Raw genomic sequence first — 13,863 nt, forward strand, 5'->3', positions numbered from 1 at the left:
AGATTAGAGGTGGCAAATTATTCAGGAACCCAAGGTCTCCTGGTTGGGAATAGTACAGTGGCCTGGGCAACATGTCACAAAGCACTGGGGTTAAGGGAAACAGGCACACACACAACACACACACCCAAACACAAACCCATCGCTCTGATATTACTGCTGCCACCACAGAAGTGTTTTCATTTCCAACAGCCAGATTTAAGGCAGGAAGGAAGACAGGAATGAGTGACACCGGTGTCAACAACACTGAATGCAGTTATACTCACATTTTACAAGCATTACATCTGCTCACTGATAACCAATCCCTGTTTATGTATTCAGTAAAGTAACGCAGTTTCAGCAACTTGATTACTGGCTGCCCTAAATGTGGCTGACTTGAGCGGATGTGGGAACGCAGCCCCAATAAACACAGTCAAGGCAGGGGGAGCTCAGAGGGAGTATCCATTTAGCAGTGACCAGCCTCGGTCTGCACTGATTCCCCTGTAATAGGCTTTGGGCTCGGCTCCCAACGGAGAGTTTGGTTGACAATCTGACAAAGTTATCTCAAGATAAATGGTTTACAGGTCGGAGGCGGCAGAGGGGGAGAGAGAGTGACTTGACTTCTCTGTCAGGGATGTTTTGATGGAGGATGTGTATAGCCGCAAGCACTAGTGTTAGCAAGTCCCCCAAGGTAGATGGGAAGATTGTCTTTGGCTACATCTGCAAACAGAGCACTGTGTGTGTGTGTGTGTGTGTGTGTGTGTGTGTGTGTGTGTGTGTGTGTGTGTGTGTGTGTGTGTGTGTGTATGTGTGTGTTTCTGCCATTTGGTAAATCTGATAGCTTTATTAAGAGTGAGATTTGCAAAGACAGAACAGCACATGTGAATGGCCACCAGCAAGCCCCAAGAAACCTCAGGCAGAGGTTAAAAGTTCACCATTTTAGATGGGCAATGTTGATTGGCCAAAACAAGCGGACATTCTGTATCAGCCTATATAAAAGCCATTTAAGTAATAACTGGGCCTGTCTCTCACTTACACACACAGAAAAACACAGACACAGATACACAAATGCACAAACCCAAGTTCACACACATACAACTAATAAAGTTCTCTCTTCACCCCACACACAACTCATACAGGGGAATACCTATCACCAAGCCAGGCCTCTTTTTACCCTTTAATTTCCCAGATAAACAGACTTTTCTCTGATCCTGTCAGTCTGCCTTATCTGCAGTGCCGGTCAGCGGGCTACTACTGTGGAGCAAATTAGGCCCCTAAATGTCAAAATTGCTACACTTTATTAAGTTAATTAGAGGCTGAGTGTACACTGGGGCTTGGACAGGATGACAAACACATACAGACAGAATGACAAACACTGAGGAGCGCTGACAGCTACTGCAGAGAATACAACACGATGCACAGGAGGTAATCACACAGATATATATATATATAGACATATGTATACATGCATTCATGCATCATGGCTCAACACACAGACACACACACACATATATATATGTGTGTGTGTATATATATATATATATATATATATATATAAATACAGCCTGTGCACCTGAATGTCATTATTGCAAATGTGGAGGTAAAATTGTTACTGATTGCATATTGTAATAGATCTGGCCAGTAACACACCACAAGGGCAAAATTTTTGCAGTATGTCAACATTACAGTAACAGTATGTCACTCAGTCAATCACTGAGGTTGAGGTTTACAATTAACAACTTCTTAAAATTCCTAAACTTAAATCTTTTCATCAGCAGACTTTTTTTCTAACTTTTATTATTACTTTTACTTCTTTTGCCTAAAGATTACATAGATCAAATGATTAATAGGTGTAGGATGATGTAAATACATGACATTACCTCTAAGACACATTTTCTAATCTTGAGTTTTGTCAACACTGGCTTTATTTCTTTTTCATTTGGGTTCAAAGAGATGTCACTCAAATATGTAAAAAATAATTATAAAAACAACCATTTTTTTCCTTTTACCTGTATTTTTTATTTTCATGTGACCTTTATGACCTTAATGAAATAAAAAATAAAATATAATTAAATTAAGCTTGTACATTTGATGAAAGTGGAAGAATATTACTATAAAACATTGGTATTACACAAGTTTAATGTGTTATATGGCCTATGCACAAACAAATACATTCCTTCTGTTTGCCAAGAAAATCATCCACAGACACAGAATGTGCAGTATGTCACCGTACGTTAGACCTCTATATGTTTTATAGCTTGGGTCTCTGAAACCTTAAACATAAGTAGTACATTAAAATAGGCAATTCTCATAGTCTCAAGTATCAGGGTTGTAAAACAATGTTAAGTATATTTTTTGAGCTTTTAAAGGGGGCTCAGGTTTGCCCAAACAGAACATCGGGTTTAAGGTAACACAATTATGAAGACACACACCACATCCCTAATTCCATCTACCCTCTGAATCATAAGACTGCTCTTGTATTGTCACGCTTTTGGATATGACTTTATTCAGACCACAAATGGAGACTTTAGTTTGATTCTTTCTAAAACTGTTTGGTGCTATTAAATCTGCATTTTCTAAACCGCTCCATCATCCTGACACTTGAAAGCGAAACACTGATCTTTGCTTTGCAGACTGTACTAATCAATTTGGAGTGAATAGAGAGACATGGGTCTAATGGCTGATCCTAACTGAACAGGCCTTCTTATATGAGAGCAGTTGTTCATTACAGGGTTATTTCATGGTGTTTGTCACTTTGCAAGCTTCTGTCTTTCATTCAGCAGCGCAATGGATGGAAAAATGGCCCCAGGATATATAGTCTGCTCAGAGCTTGAATGTTGTCATGCTAGTTCCCTGTGATTTGCCTCGTGCGATTCAAGACTTTGAAAAATGGGAAATGTGTTTCGTGTACTTGGGAGTGAAGGGCTGAATGTGATATCAGTGTTACCCAGTGTAGGATGTTAGGAAAGTCTGTGAGAGAAAAGAGTTATGTTTCAGTTCAATCAGAATCTTAAAGTAATATTTTAGTACTTATGGTGGCTTTAATGTTTTATAACAATCAGCATTACATCAAGGTTTTAGAATGCTTTTTTATGTTTTTCAGCACTCAGGCAGAACAATATTCAACTCATACAACACAGACAGAGTTTTATATGATTAACCTGCAGTGCAGTATGTGCTTTGTTATGGACGTATGTTCAACAGCCTTGTTACTCCAAAGAGACCAAAAGCAATAAGTCTTGACTGTTGCTCTGAGTTGAATTATTTACCCTACATTCCCAACAATATGTTAAGTAACCAAAGCATCTTGTTTGAAATCTGCCTGCAACACAGCTCAGTATTCTCTCCATACTAAACAGACACCTCTGGGCATACAGCAGCCATACATTATTTCTACCACACAGGCACACACACATACTTACATCTACACACCACACACAGCACATATCTCCACATATAACCTCTGATGTATTATTTCTCTAGCCTTCAGTCTGAGAGTCACAGGTGAGTCCTGGGCACTTTCATCATAGTCTGGCGGTCCGGCTGGTTGAGTGCAGTCTCATCTGTCCCTTGGTTGAAATTGCCAATAAAGAGGGACTCATATAGATCACTCCCGATGGGGTCTGGCGACCTGTCATGCAGACCATGATTCCTGGCTCTCAGAGAGGGGAAGGGGGACAAATAACCCTCTGAATCTCCCTATATCTATCTCTCCACCCCCCACCCCCCTTACTTCACGTATTCTTTCTCAGTCACACACATGCACATACGTTTCCCTTCTACCCCTCTCCAGCAGGCCATAAAGTGTCACATGGAAGGGATATAGTGGACATAGTCATATGAGAGACAAGTGCCGGCCTGAGCATTCACTTTCCCTCTCCAGAAGTAGTGAATCAAATTAATGGGTTAAAGACATGAAGACAGATGAGCAGGAGGATTAAGACCCGGGTAGAGTTTTCCAAAATATGTTCTCATACACCTTTGATTCTTAAACTTTTCAGACTCTGCAATAAAAAAAAAACTATTTGAGTTTTTTAAATGGCAAGAAAAAATAAATGTATTAATGTGCTCCTGATCAAAGCATGTAACACTAAATCTGAACCAGTTCCTCATCTATTGTATTGCACAGCCTAGATATTAGTTCATGTGCAACATGCACATTTTCTTGTCAACAGGTACTTTTAAATCTTAAAAATAATACCATAAAGTAATTTGTATGTCGAATTATAATGCTCTTGGAAGACAGTAAAAATGGTTAATTCTCTTCTCAAAGAAAAACTTAACATATTGGTTTCATTATTTTTCAAGATACACTTTCAGTGATTTCAGTGCTCCTGTAAGTTCCCCATGATTCAGTCTCTTTTTAACAATCACTTTCTTATTTCAGATTTAAAAGTTAATTTTTACAAGGGAGTTCTGTTAGATACAACTGGACTGTGAGCACAGATGGACTTTGTGATTTTTGAAAGACCCACAGTGCCCCCTGCTGGTGAACAACAAAGCAGTAGCTCTGTGTGCAGCCTACAGCCAGAGTTTGTGTGTTTGTGCATGTGTCTGCATGCTTTAACTTCACATGAGTTGCGCGAGTTCAAACCAAAATTCAACAAAATAGGAGTCTCCCTCATCATCCTCCCGGCCACAGCATAACAGTTTCCCCCAAGATTTTGCCTGAATCATGAATAAGAGACACTGAAAAAGAGAGTGAGATAGAGAGTGCTTAGAGAGAGATGGAGAGAAACCTGCAAGGCCAGTGGGCAACTTCAATAAAGACAATCTGACTTTTCAGAAACTATAATAATCAAGATCCTCCCACTGAGGTTGTTTATCTGAGGGGGACACGGATGACTACGGATAAAGAGGAGGAAATTCAGGGCGGTAATTAATGGTCCTAAGTGACTTCTGCTGGATGGGAAACAGGAACATGGTTTGTTTTGAGCTGGTACTGTGTCTCCCAATATGTCCCACAGCCTAGTGGGTTGGCATGTAAGCAGAGGAGGAGGAAATGGAGAAACTGCCTTTATTACTCATTCGTTTGTCTCCAGGGCCTCTTCTGATCAGCCAGAGATGCAAGCACACATACACTCTTACTTGCCTTCCAATGCTAATCACGCGTATAGATGTTAGGGGAAAGACATAAAATACCACAATGTCAATGTCATCATTCCACCCCTGTCACCAGCTCATCCAACCCTCCACCCATCCCCCTTGTAAAGAAATTCTGTCATACACTCATTTGCAGTGTGGTGTTGGTGAATGTGTGTGTGTGTGTGTGTGTGTGTGTGTGTGTGTGTGTGTGTGTGATGGAGTAGGGGACTAGCTTGTTGTTTTTAGCCTTTGGGTGCCTGTTTCTGCTTGGACCAGCAGAGTAGGTCCTATAATCCCATCGCTATTGTCATCATGAAGGCCACACCTCGAGGTGTGACATTTCTGGCATCCTCTGACTATCCTCCACTACAAGAGCCAGCAGCTCCGGAGCCAAAAGACACACTGTACGGACTACCACTAGTCATATACCACACTAGCTGAAAGTGACTCACTGTATGGTGGCTCCAACTTGGAAATGAATGAGAAACATGTTTAAGTTTCAAAACAGAAGCATTTAAAATAAAGTTGAACCAGTCATTGATTCATCAATCAATAAAAAGTAAATAGCAACTATTTTTTCATAACAGATTTGCAGATTTGCTGTTTTCTTTTTTTTTTTTTTTTTCATTTTCTAGATCACACAATTGGATACAATGGCGTATAGTTAAAATAATCATTAGTTGCAGCCTAAATTTAAACTAAAAATTACTTCCAGAAATTATTTTGTGGATGATTTGGTTGACTTTTACCTCCTTGGCTGTTTTTGAATCAGCCTCCAAAAGATTTTATATTTTATGGCAGTTTTTATAACAATTACAGATACTAATTCTGAGAGAATTTTACAGTATCATTATTTGACTTAAAGCACACTCACTGCACTGCACAAATTAGGATCCATTTACCAATTTTTTTTTTCATGTCTTTTCAAAAAGTTAACTGTTCATCAACCTCTTCGGACAAGATAAAATCAACAATGAAACCTGACAGATGCTGAAGGTACACGCAGCACTCCAACCCACATACATCTGTCTGTCATCATCTCACAACTCCCAGCATTTTTCCAAACTGTCACCCAGCCGCCTGGCCCCTTTCTCCTTGTTCACTCCACACTGGGGATCTGACCTAGCACCAATATGCAATTTCACCAATCTGTGCTGACAGCGTTCATGTCAACTACTCACAACAAATCCTCCCTGTCTCCTTCTGCAAGCATCTGCGTGGTTAAAATACAGTACTCAGTCAGCTTTCACAGGTCATGAAAGGTAGCAAAGGAGACAGGCGGGGCTGTGACTCTGCATCCCAGCTAGACAAATCAGTGTAACAGCATATTGTAAGCTACAGACTAAGCAGAGGGGACTATATCTACCAGGACTGAAGCTGTGTTTATGGCTGTGCCTGCCTTTGGAAGCCCCACGGCACTGTCAGTGACCCCCACTGTAGATTTCCTTACTAATGTGACCCCAGATTGTGTATCACAAACGGCATGAGAAATCTCCCACAGGCTACAGTTAGTCCTGGGCACTGGGGATCGTTGTCCTCAGCCCGCCTGAGTACAGACAGGATGTGGCAGCTTCAAGGCATTTAGTTAAAGGAGACACTCTTTAACGCTGCAGGCATGCATTTATAGAAGGCCTACTAGGGTAAAAGCTTATGACATGCTAGTGCCTATAAACAAATAGAAAATATGGAAGGTTAGATGAAAAAAATACAGAAAATTAGCTTTACCTTGTTTTGTGGCATCTAATCATTTGTGATAGTCTGTGTATTCATTCTTATAATTAATTTGTTTTCTGGGACAGCTTTTTCTCAACAAAGTAGGTTTAAAAATATCATCTGCTCTTTTATATTAAGTGCATGCAATTAAAAGGAATTATGAATACAGTGACATCCACTGTATTCATAAGGCAAGGCAATAAACATCAATGAAAGTTGTTAACATGAAAAGCAACTGCTGCCTGTATGAGAATCAAGAGGCACCGGATATTCAAATTTAAACTGCTGTGTTAGACTGACCCAGGTATGAGTATAGTATCATATTCTGTGGGATAGATATTCACAGATGCATTGCTATGTGAAATTTGATGCTTTGTAAAAGTATGTCACACTGTAGCTCAAAGTATGACAGCACTGGAAAGGCTCAGAGTAATCCGGAACACTGTAGGACCATGGAGTATTTTGGTGGTAATGACAGCTGGGTAGAAAATTTTGTGGCTTTCTCATAATTGCAAGCTGTATTCTTTGGCCTAAAAAAGCTACATTAAATTTCATGAATGTCCTCCTTATATTGAAAAATACCTAGAATAGGCAGATGTCTGGTAAGTGTCATTAATACAATTCATATATACTGGCAGTCCTTATTGTATGTTACTATTAAGAATGAAAATTATTTCCTCCAACTTAGTAGTTGATGACTCCACCCTAAAGCAGATTTTTGATTCTTGTTTATTGTTTGCCCCTGTATCTAGTGCTGAAAAGTAACTGAGTACATACATTTAATCAAGCACAGTATCGTGGACGACAGGTCAGAGGGGAGATATCATCATCATCATCCCCACACTCCGAGATTGGGTGCTAAGCCCCAACAAGCCCTTACTACAGAGATACCATTAACACAAGGGCAACTGATCTGAGATTGAAGATCATGATTAAAACAGACATGAGACCCTTGCAGCCAACTACCAAGACTGAGTAACAAAGTATTCTCTGAAAGTCTGCTAGAGGATGTGAATGCATTACTACAGACCATCCCTACTGGGACCATAACTGGGACCAATCAGTTGACCTACACAGTGATCCTAGAGGTGCTTGGCTACAAGATGAACAGCATAAGCCAACAAGAGCATTATCCCCCATGGAGGAAGCTGGAGGTGAAGATCAAGGTGACACAGTGAGAAGTTAGTCAACTCTCAGAGCTACAGAAAGGTGTTGGGAAGAAGATACCTAAGAAGTGCAACAAAATGTCCATACCTGAGGCACTGGAGACCAAGCAAAGGGTCACAGCTCTGGCTAACCGACTGAAGAGATACACAGGAGAAGCAGTAGCCAGAAAATAAATAGGATGTTCTCCACCGAACCATTCAAAGTGTACTCTCAGTGGCAAGGTAATAACACGAGAACAGATCCGCCCAGGGCTGAGACTGAATAATACTGGAAGAACATATGGCATCACATAACACCAATGCTCAATGGCTAGTGGATCTAAAAGCAGACTACAGCAATCTCCCAGAACAAGAGCCAGTAACCATTACAATGACAGCCATCCAAGACAGAGTGTCAGGTATGAAGAGCTGGACAGCACCGGGATCTCACATGTTCCACGCCTTCTGGCTAAAGAAACTAACTGCACTCTATGAATGCCAAGCAGCACAGATGAACCAACTGCTGATGGCTGGGACCCACCCAGAGTGGTTAACCCAAGGGCAGATGGTCCTGATCATGAAGGACTATCAAAGGGCGCGATCCCATCCAACTACCTGCCTCTGTACAACATGCTCCTGTCAGGCATCATAGCTGCTAAGATGAATAGGCAAATGGTCCAATACATGAGCAGGACCCAGAAAGGAATTGGTAGCAATACCAGGGGAGCCAAGCACCAGCTACTGGCCAAAAGAGCAGTCACCCAAGACTGCAAGACCAGGCAGACCAACCGGGATTGACTAGAAGGAAGCCTACGAGTCAATGCCACACACATGGATAGTGGAACGCTTGGAAATGTACAACATCAACAGGACACTAAGAGCCTTCATCAAGAACTCAGTGTGGCTGTGGAAAACAACTCTGGAGGCCAACTCAAAGCTAATTGCACAAGTTACCATCAAGAGCGGCATACACCAAGGTGATGCACTGCTGCTGTTCTACATAGGCCTGAACACCGTCAGCCAGATGATCTAAAAAAGCGGCTACGGATACCGGTTCTGAAGTGGAGCAACCATCAGTCACCTCTTCTACATGGATGACATCAAGCTGTATTCCAGGAATGCGCGAGATATAGACTCACTGATTCACATGACCAGGATCTACAGCAGCAACATCAGAATGTCATTCAGACTAGATAAGTGTGGTCAGATGGTATCAAAGAGATGGAAGATGATCAGAACCGAGGGGGTTGAACTACCAGAAGGGAGCATTACAGATGTTCAGGACAGCTACAAATACCTTGAGATTTCGCAGGCAAATGGGAACCATGAGGAGGCTACAAGAAAGTCAGCCACAGCCAAATACCTACACAGAGTAAGGTAGGTCCTGAAAAGCGGAAAGAGGAGCTAGAAAAGATGCTGGGAGTAAAGGCAATATTCATCATCAAAGCACTGGGGGCTGTGACCCACAAACTGGGAGTGTGGCTCCAGCAGATTCCAGGTACAACATCAGAGGTCTCTGTCCAGAAGAGCAATCCTAGAAACAGCCAAGGTACTGCACAGAACCCTCAAACTCCCAGGCCTCTGGTGGAGGACACGAACTTGAGGAAGACACACCACCAATCCCCCATTGGGGGTGAGTAAGAGGGAAGATTTTTTTATTCATTCATTTTATTCATCAGTTTCTTTCAAAAATGTATATTATTTACATACCCACACAATAAATGTATTACAAAGTACACACAAAAGACCCCCCTCTGTCCATTTCGTCAATTAATATCACTCTCCCGGAACTTACTAATAAGTGCGTAAGCCCCAGGGGAACTCTTGCTCAAACATCCTGAGACAGACAGAGGTAAGTTGCGCATCAGACAGTTTCACTGTTGCAATGTCCATAGCATGTGATCTTAATTTCAATTACCAAATACTATTAGATAGATAGATAGATAGATAGAAAGATAGATAGATAGATAGATAGATAGATAGATAGATAGATAGATAGATAGATAGATAGATAGATAGATAGATAGATAGATACTTTATTTATCCCCTTGGGGAAATTCATAACCCATGTGCATCATCCGCTCGATTACAGTTGAATGGCAAGTTGAATAGCCTCGCTCCTCCCAGCAAACACCTGACCCAAGAAACTACAAATATCTAACAATCAATAATTACATTACTAAAATCCCACCTGTGTGTTTATTTACCCTGTTGCCTTTATATCTGACAATATGCACTTCAATTACTCATATGCTTACATGTAGAAATACTAATAATAGTAATATTTACTATTGAGGTGTGGTAGCAGCGCCTCGTTGTTACATTTCCTCCCCCCTTTCCCCAGAGTACAGTACCTCAATTCTCATGTACCCGGAGAAACAGTCTGCCATCAGGCTGGCTTTCCCTGCATGGTCGGTACTGGATTGTGAAGTCATAGGGCTGAAGTATCCAGTGACAATGGTCCACGTCATGGCCAGGCACTCCTTCTCCCAAGTCTGGCTGAAGATGACAATATCATCCAAGTAGGCCGCTGCAAACTGTGGCACCTCCTTCAAGACCTGGTCCATGAGCCATAGAAAAATTGCTGGCGCCCCCTGAAGACCAAACAGCATCACCTTGAACTAGAACTAGTAGAGTGTTTTAAATGCTGTCAGCTTCTTGGTCTCTGGTGTCAGGGACAGCTGTCACTTGCTAAGGTCCAGTATGATGATGAATGTGGCCTTCCTCTTTCCAACAACTCATCGATACGGGGCATCGGGTATGATTCAAACTTTGAGACTGCACTGAGGTACCTGGACCAGAGTTGTGAAGCGAGTTTTTTCTCGGAAAAGCTCTGGATCTACCAATGCTTTTATCTCCCCCTGCTGGATGGGTTGGAGATGGGACAGATCCACAACAGTGGGCTCAGATATGTTGGTGGAGAATGACTGCTCCTCCTCTTCCTCCTTGTTGAGGGCATGGATGAAAAGCTGCTGCTGGACAAGCTGCTAGATTGGAAGTGGAGGCACCTGAAACTTCTTCAACAGGTTAACAAGGAAGCACTGATGTTTCTTCAGTTTATCAGGCATGTACAGTTCATATGTTACTTTCCACAAGCGCTTGGTGATCTGGTAATGCCCCTGCCATTTGGCCAACAGCTTACAGTCACTGGTTGGGAGAGTCACTGGTTGGGAGAAGCAGCAACACCTGCTGGCCTGGATGAAAAGTCCTGTCCCTGCCCTTCCTGTCATACCAGGTCCTCTCATTGGCTTGTGCAGTCCTCATGTGCTCCTGTACCAGAGCAGTCATTTATTCAAGCCTCTCTCTCAGTTTAACCACGTAGGCCACAACACTGTCCTGATTTGCAATTGTATCCTCCCAGTGCTCCCTCAGGACGTCCAATGGCCCCCTCACCTGGTGACCATGGAGAAGCTTGAAGGGCAAGCATCCTATTGAAGTCTGTGGAACCTCATGGTATGCAAATAACAGGTATGGCAGCCATTGGTCCCAATCAGAGCCTGTGTGGGAAACAAACTTGCGCAGCATGGTTTGAAGAGTCTGATTGAATCTCTCCACCAGCCTGTCCATCTGGGGGTGGTAAGGGGTGGTCTTAATGCCCTTTACTCCTAACAACTTACACACCTCCTGCAGCAGTTTCTACAGGAAGTTTATCCCATAGTCTGTGAGAACCTCCTCAGGTGTGCCTACCCTGTTAAGGCCTGTCTGGCCTTAACAGATCTGAGGGGGAAGGCTTCTGGGTAACAGGTGGCATAATCACAAATTACCAGGATGTACCAATTTTCAGAAGAACTTCTCTCAAGGGGCCCCACTACATCCATGCCTATTCTGTCAAAAGGTATGTCAATTACAGGCAACAGCTGAAGATTGGCATGGGCTACTCCCTTAGGTGACATTAGCTGACTTATTTTGCATGAAGCACAAAAATCCTTCACTTGGGTGTATGTTCCTGTCCAAACAAACCTCCTGGCAATCCTGTTGAAGGTTTTTTGAAAAGGGCCTGCGCAGGGAATGACCTAGTTCCACAACCTTCTGTGTAAGGCTCTGTGCTAAGGCTTCATCCTTTCCCTGATGCTGGTAGAAACTGCCTTTCTTACCACATAGCTAGCCTCAGCTAAACAGTCTGCCTTGCCCTGTTTCTCACCCTCAGCCTCAGAAATTGTAAAACCAGAATTGTAGCATTGGATCAGCCGCCTGCATTGAATTCAGTTCAATTTAATAAAATTTTATATGTATAGCACCAAATCATAATATACATTATCTCAAGGCACTTTACAGGGTAAGGTCAAGACCTTACTCTATTATAGAGAGACCTGTTGGGTTTCAGAGGAGAAAGAGGGGGTGGGGGAGGAGAGAGAGATAGAGAGACCATGGAAAATGATAACAGTTATACCCATAGGTAATGGTGTTATCGTATCTACTGTTAATTGTTAATTGTTATAGTGGAAAAAATAATACTAATACCTATAGGCATACTACTGTTATCATTAATATTAACAATAATAATAATAATAATAACTAGAAAATTCCAGGGAAATTTTGAGTGCCACGGGGGCTACTGCCGGGATGAGTACATGATTTATTTCCAGTGTTCAAAAGTCACCCTGATCATATTCTGGTTTTGAGAAATGTCTTGATATAAAAGACTCTGATATAAAACAATGTCACATCCCTCCATCATGTATTATGTGGGAAATATCTCATATTCTGTGTTGTTTTTTTTAATAAAACAAGAGCCAACATGTCTTCAAACTGGCATTTAAAGGGTTAAAATCCTGAAAACGAATAAACATTTGGTAGGTTTGAGCAGAACTGAAGTGGTTTAAGAGATGTATGCAAAAAAAGCAGAAAAAAATATTGATATATGATGATTTTATAGCATTTTCTTTGTGTGTCCTTTTTTGGACGCGAGGAACCCCAGAGGGTACAAAATGTGTTACCAGTGTATAATAGACCTGTAACAGTAACTGACATTAGATTTTAAAAATATGTCAAAAAAGACACTTTCTTGCAGAAATCCATACCTTCAGCTGTAACACAGCCAAAATGATCAGCAAATCAAAAAAGAAAAGTGAAGAAAATGTCCAAAAAAGGACAGAGGGACCCCTGAGGGTTAATAAATCCCATGAACCGCTATTTAAATTACCACTATTATGTTTTTTTCGGTGCTAAATTTAACATTACTGGGGAGGAGAGCAACGCGACTAGAAGTGACAGCGAGAGAGGGCTAGTAGCTTCTCCTCTCCTCTGTCTCAGCGGAGACCGTCACAACTTCATTCACTCATTTAACAAAACAAAAAGAAAAGCAACAAAGGAAGCAGTAAATGGACTTACATATTTAAGACCTAACTAAATGTAATTTAAGACCTAACATGCGGCTAATGTAAAGCTAGCGGAGCTTGGAGAGTTGGTTATCTGGTTGCTAGGCACGCACACACGCACACAGGTCAGGAGCTGCCGTTGCAATGTGAAAATCTGCCCAGAATTTGGCTTCTACATGGCTTAAAACAATTGCAAATTATTAGAAAACCATTACTTCTTTTCAAAAACCGAAAACACTGTGACAGACACTGAAGCCAGAACTTTCTTACAGTCTCTATTTTATTCAGATATTCCTTAAAATGAGTGAGTAAGCTCAGTGCGAAGACAGACTGAGATTCTTTTGAAAAAAAAAGACGATTACATTAGGTGTCAATGAGAGTGAGACAGGTATTGCTGCCGGACTCGGCACCCCAGTTTAAATTTTGTGCAGACTCTGCCTGTCAAAGTTACATTTTATGAATCCCAACAACTATGTCTACATTTTCAGAAAGAATTATTTGTCTCCTTTTTATGGTTTGGCCGTGAGCTCGAGTTAAAAATAAAAATAAAGGTTATTTTTTACTGCTTCACGCACTCTAGCCAACTGACGCTGTCACTCTATTTTTGAAAAAAAAAATGATTTCCA

This window comes from Seriola dumerili, unplaced genomic scaffold (assembly GCF_002260705.1).
Source record: "Seriola dumerili isolate Sdu_G_001 unplaced genomic scaffold, Sdu_1.0 BDQW01000822.1, whole genome shotgun sequence".
Lineage (NCBI taxonomy): Eukaryota > Metazoa > Chordata > Actinopteri > Carangiformes > Carangidae > Seriola > Seriola dumerili.